Genomic DNA, 6328 nt, shown 5'->3' on the forward strand with positions numbered 1-6328 from the left:
AGAGAGAGGGGGAGGGTTTTTTGGGGCCTAAAGATTGGAGTGCTATGCCCCCTACTGAGGTTTCTCCTTCAGAAACACAGGGGGAGATGGACACGGGTAGGGAAATGGAGGGGGAAGGGAATAATTTCATATATAGCGATGGGGGGTCGTCAGTAGTCTGGGGGAAGGAGACGGGGGGGCGACAGGAGAGGAGGGGACGTCCATGTCAGATGAGAAGGGGCAGGGGGGGATCGGGTGAGTCTCCTGTATTTGTTTTGGTTTGGGTTTGGTTGAGGATTTTATTAATGAATAATTCGGTTAAGTGTTTTAGTTTAAATGTAAGGGGTTTGAGGGATTTTGTTAAGAGGAGGGCGGTTTTTAGTTTTTTGGAAGGGGTGGGTTTTGATGTTTGTTTTTTACAGGAGGTTCACCTGAGGGATGGAGGGGATGTTGATAGGTTTAGGAGGGAGTGGGATAAGGGGGAGTCAGTTTGGGGTATAGGTGGGGTGCATTCAACGGGGGTGGGGATTTTGTTCGGGAATAGGGAAGTTAAATTAGAGGGCACTTTTGTGGTGATGCAGGGGAGGGTTTTGGGGGTAGATATGTTTAGGGATAGTAGGTATAGGGTAGTGGTGGTGTATGGGCCACAGGTGGCGCAGATGGTGGACTGTCTGACGCCCCTGTGTGTTACAAATAGGCACTTGGTGATAGGGGGAGATTTTAATATAGATTTAGGGGTGGGAGGGGATAGTAGTGCAGGGGCCATCACCGGGCTAATGGCTTGCCATGGTCTGGTTGATGGTGGCCTGCACACTACTCCGACAATGGCCGGTCCTACATGGCGCAACTCCAGGGGGGTTGCACGGAGGCTCGACTATATTTTTGTATCCAGGTCTTTGGGTCAGTTGTCTGGGCGTTTGTTGCCTGTTTTCTTCTCGGACCACGACGGGGTGCTCCTGCAGGTGGGGGCGCCAGTCTGCCTCTTCGGTAGGGGGTACTGGAAGTTAGATCGGGATGTGCTGGAGGAGCAAGCTTTCGTTGACGCCTTTTTTGGTTTCTTTCGGGGGCTTGAAGGCCTCCGGTCCATGTGCGAGGGGGTGTTGGAGTGGTGGGATTTAGTAAAGGTGAGGATTAAGAATTTTATAATAGGATATTGTAAGAGGAAAAAAAGGGAGGAAAGGAGGGAGGTGGATGGTATCCAAAGGTTGCTCGAACTCGAGTACGAGGCAGGCAACCTCGGCGGGTCGATTGACTGGGAGAGATTCACAGCCCTGAAGGCGCAGCTCAGGGAGCTGCAGGAGCGGAAAGCTCGAGTTTTCCTCGAGCGGGCGCATAATGGCTTTTTAGAACATAATGAGACTTGTTCTGCTATGTTCTTTAAGTCGGTTAGGGCCAGACAGAGTAGGAAGGTAATGCATGGGGTTAGGGAAGAAAATGGCAGTATAGTTAGAAAGCCGGAGGAAATGGTCAGGGTGACAACTGACCATTTCCGAGGTTTTTTAAGGAGAGGGTAATAGAGGTAGAGCAGGGAAATGTGTTTTTAGAACACTTGTCCCGGCGATTGCTGGAGGGCATTAGAGACGTGATGGAGGCTCAGATCTCCCTAGAAGAGGTTGAGAGCGCCCTTAGGAGGATGGGAAAAGGGAAGGTGCCTGGGATGGATGGGCTGCCGGCTGAGTTTTACCTCAAGTTTTGGGGTATTCTTGGACCGGTGGTCCTCAGTCTTGAAGGCCATCCTTGAGACGGGGGTCCCGGGGGGATCAATGGCGGTTGGTGTGCTGTCACTTCTTTATAAGAAGGGGGAAGCAACTGACCTCGGCAACTGGCGGCCRTTGACCATGCTGTGTGTGGAGTAGGTTTAGACCACAGGCACCTGTACGAGGAGGTCAGACGGGCAGGGAGTCCGGCGCCAGTAGTGGGTATCTCGGAAGTGGTCTGGGAGGGAGTGCAGGCGCGGGGCCTGGACAACAGGCTCAAGGACCTGAATTGGTTGAGCCTCCACAAGTGCTTGCCGGTGCGTTCCATTATGTACCGGCATAGTTTGGCGCGATACCCCACCTGTCCAAGATCTGCTTGTGGCAGGGAGGAGACTGTGCGTCATGCCTTTTGGGACTGTGCCTTTGCCGGAGTAGTGTGGGCTAGAGCACGGGTGTTGTTAAGAAGGGTAAGAGGGGATTTTGTGTTGACTTGGGCTAGGTTAGAGAGAGGTGTAGGGAGAGCAAGGGGGACAGTTAGGGACAGGTTTCTGCTCTGGATTCTCATGAGTCTCTTTAAGCGGGGGCTGTGGGAAGCCAGGCAGAACATGGTTAAGAACGGGAGGATTTGGGGTGGAAGGGATAGTGAGGAGGTGAAGGGATTGTGAGGGGGAGATGAAGAGGGAGGAGTTGAAGTGGGGCGCATGCTGCTCGGGAGAGGGGAAAGGGGGTTTAGGCTGGGATTAATTTAGAGAAGTAAGGTATAGATTAGGGACAGGGAGATAGGGAAAGGTATTGGTTAGGTATGCGGGGAGATGATGCTCCCCTGAGGTTTTTGTTTGTTGATTAATTTTGTAAAAGATTTAAAAGAATGCATTTATTTGTTTTGATTGCTAAAATATGATTTGTAAAAATGAATGGTATAGAAGGTAATAAATTATTGTTTTCAAAAAAAAAAAAATCTTTCTTTATCAGTTGTAGTCCCCATCGGGGACTACATATTAAATGGATTTTTCGACAGGGAGTCGAAAGGGCTTGCTCCGTCCGCTCACGCACGACCCGGTATTGCAGTACCTCCGGAACGGTGCAACACATTTCTCCGTTGTCAAGGAAAGAAAATACACCAAGCTGTGTAAACAGCTGGCAGAAGAAGAAAAGAAAAGAAAAAGAAAAACATCCAAAGTGAAAGTAGGGCGAAGCGCTCTTTCGTGGTTCCCCCGTTTCCGCCCTTTTACAAAAAAAAAAAAAAAAAAACACCCGCATTCTGTCTTCTGTCTGTCGCCAGGGAAAGTTGGTTGGTGGGTGGGTGGTTGAGTGGTGGGTGGGGAGGACCACCTTTTGCCAAACCGCCAAAGTCTGCCAGAACCCCCGGGTGCCCGGCGGGCGCAGGGTCCATTTGTGGGTTATCGCTTCTCGCTTTTTGGCTCAGTTTCAAGCTCGGTACTGCGGTGCCTCAAAGCTCACTGGGTCAAGGGTCGAAGGTAGGAGGGCGTAAAGGGCAGGTTTTGTTTTCTTTTTGGGAAAGTTTGGAACCTGCAGGTTTTCTCCGTGAGGCGATGGCAACACAAAAAGGGAGCTGGGTCGGTCCCTAGGACTGGACTTAAAAATACGATACGCCTGGAAGGAAAATGAGGGACGGATGCCGAGGGACACCTTCGCAAGAACAGTGCTGATGGGGGCCCTGAAGCTTCGAGTTCAGGAGGTGATGTGTCTCCAGGGAAATGCGATGGAGGAGGCGTACGACGTGACCTTCCACACTGAAGGTATGTGTGATGCGACGATGGACCGAGCTAAGGCTGGGGCTGGGGAGAGGCCGCTGTTGTTATTCAACGTGACGTGCCTGGCGAAGACGAATTTCAGGGTAATCAATGTACATATGTACAACCCCCATGTGGCAGATATCGCCATAAGAGAATACCTGAGTCGTTTCTGCGAAGTAACATCGGGGGCAAGGTATGTAAAGGATTCCCTGGGGTTTTGGACCGGCCGACGTCAAATCCAGGTGCTCCTTAGGCCGGATCAGGGAGGGTTTGATGGGTTTCTCCATCCCCCGGCAAGTTTCTCGCTGGGTTYGGATAGAGGAATACTGTTTTACACCCGACAACCTCCGTACTGCAGAAAATGCAGAGAATATGGGCACGTAACAGCTGCATGTAATGCACAGAAGTGCCGGTTTTGCCAATCGGTGGAACACGAGGGCAAGGATTGCACAGCGCCAAAAGAGTGCCATGGGTGTGGTAGCAGACAACACCTGTACAGGGAGTGCCCGAGGAGGCAAGACTCGTACGCGGCAGCAGCAACCGGGGGAAGGATGAAGGGAGGAAAAGGCATGGAGGAGGAGAAGGGAAGGGCAGGTGAAGGTGGCCTAGGCCACAGTCGAGATGAGGAAGCAAGGAGGAGGGCAAGGGGAGAAAAAGAGGAGCAACCCGTGTCTTTGCCAGCGACACAAGGCAGGGGCCAGCCCGATGTGGGAGAGGGGACCTCCGTGGGTTTGGGGGTGGTCCCGGAGACACAGATGGAAGAGGGTACATCACCCAAAAGCAAGCTACAAGTAGAGGAGGGGGGAGCGACAGGTGAGATGGGCTCGTCTTTTGACACAGTTTCCATAGAGGGAGGGTTAGGGGTCATTTCGGGGGTGGTAAAAAAGATGGAGGATGAGCTCGATGGCACGCAAACAAGGAACGAGGAATGGGGGTCCATATTGCCCTTACCGGCAACCCCAGGACAAAAGAGGGTAGCCTCCACAGCACAGAAGACCCGGGAGGAAGAAGGGGTGCTTTCTGACTTAGGGGAAACACGGCGGAGGAAGAAGAAGAAGAGGAGCTCGGCTGAGCTGGGAGAGGGTCAGAGCGGGATGGAAGAAAGTGTCACTGAGGTGGTTCCCCCGGCGTTGACAGAATCATCCATCTCACTCATCCAGATGGAGGTAGAGCTGGAGACAAATGTGCTGGGGAAGCCTGCGGAAGGGGTGTCTCAGGACATGTCTGGGTCTCCGGGACCCCACACCCCCGTCCTCTTCCCCTTGGCCTGGGGTCCCCGGGAAGAGAGGGGAGTGGGGGGGGAGACATCGGAGAGTGAGGATCAAGATTTTTCGTACGAGGGTGTACAAGTGTGCGGGGGGATGATCGGTGACGTAAAGGGGGACCCACTGTTAGCACTGGAATCAGCTCTCCCGTTGCTCACCAGGGAGGGGATGCAGTCGTCAGATACAATGTTTATGTCATCAKGGGATGGGGTGTCTCAGGCTATTTCTGGGACGCCGGGACCCCCTATCCCCCCCCCTTCCCCAGCAGTTTGGGGTTGTCAGGGTGGGGATGCGGGGAGTGGGAGAGTTGGGGGAGCCTCCGAAGCTGCCGGAGTAGGATCCCTGTCGGAGGTCAACCTGTACTAACGGGGCAGTGTAAGTGTTGGTTTTCTGCACTGAGGTTTTCGGTTTCTCCTTTATTTAGGGTAAATGGCGAACATCAAAATAATGACAATGAATGTTCGAGGTCTGAGGGACCCGATAAAAAGAAGGGCAGTTTTTAGTTGTTTATCCAACATAGGGTTTACTTTTTGTTTTTTGCAGGAGGTGCATTTGAGAGATGGGGGGGATGTGGAGCGTTTAAAAAAAGAGTGGGATAAAGGGAAGTCAGTGTGGAGTGTGGGGGGAGTCCACTCAGCAGGGGTTGGGATTTTGTTTGGCACAAGGGAGGTGAAGGTAGAGGGAACACATGTAGCAATGCAGGGGAGGGTTTTGGGGGCAGATATAGTATTAGGGGATTTTAGGCTAAGGGTTATAGGGGTATACGGGCCACAGACGGTGCCAGAGAGAAGGGAGATGGTGGAGCTTCTGGCACCGCTGTGTGCCACAAACAGGGTTTTGGTAGTGGGAGGGGATTTTAATGTAGATTTAGGAGGGGTAGCAGATGGTAGCGTAGGGGCCATCACCGGACTTATGGCAAGTCATGGTCTGGTGGATGGCGGCCTTAACACTGCTCCGGCGTTGGCGGGCCCCACGTGGCGTAATTCCCGGGGGGTCGTGCGGAGGCTGGACTACGTCTTTCTACCTAAATCCCTGGGGCTTTTGTCTGGGCGTTTGCTGCCTGTGTTTTTCTCGGATCACGACGGGGTCCTCTTTAGGGTCAAAGCGCCTGTCAGTCTTTTTGGTAGGGGGTACTGGAAGCTCGACCGGGATATCCTGGAGGAGCGAGTTTTTGTCAACAATTTCTCTGTTTTTTTTCGAGGGCTTGAGGGTCTCCGACCTATGTGCGGAGGGGTGTTGGAGTGGTGGGAGATAGCCAAAGTCAGGATTAGGGTTTTTATTTGTGGTTTTTGTAACAGGAAGGTAAGAGAGGAGAGAAGGGAGGTGGGGCAGCTCCAACGGTTACTTGAGCTCGAGTACGAGGCTGGCAACCTCGGAGGCTTAATGGACGTGGAGCGTGCAACCAGCCTCAAGGCTCAAATCAGGGAGGTGCATGAGAGGAAGGCCCGTGCTTTCCTGCAGCGTGCACACTCTGATTTCATAGAGCAGAATGAGACCTGCTCAGCAGTGTTTTTTAAATCAGTTAGGGAAAAGCAGGCAAGACAGGTTTTTTATGGGGTGAGAGATAGACAGGGTAGGATAGTCAGGGAGCCGGCACAGATGGTCAGGGTGGCAACTGACCATTTCCGGG

This window comes from Salvelinus sp. IW2-2015, unplaced genomic scaffold, assembly GCF_002910315.2.
Source record: "Salvelinus sp. IW2-2015 unplaced genomic scaffold, ASM291031v2 Un_scaffold6070, whole genome shotgun sequence".
In the NCBI taxonomy this organism is placed as follows: Eukaryota; Metazoa; Chordata; class Actinopteri; order Salmoniformes; family Salmonidae; genus Salvelinus; species Salvelinus sp. IW2-2015.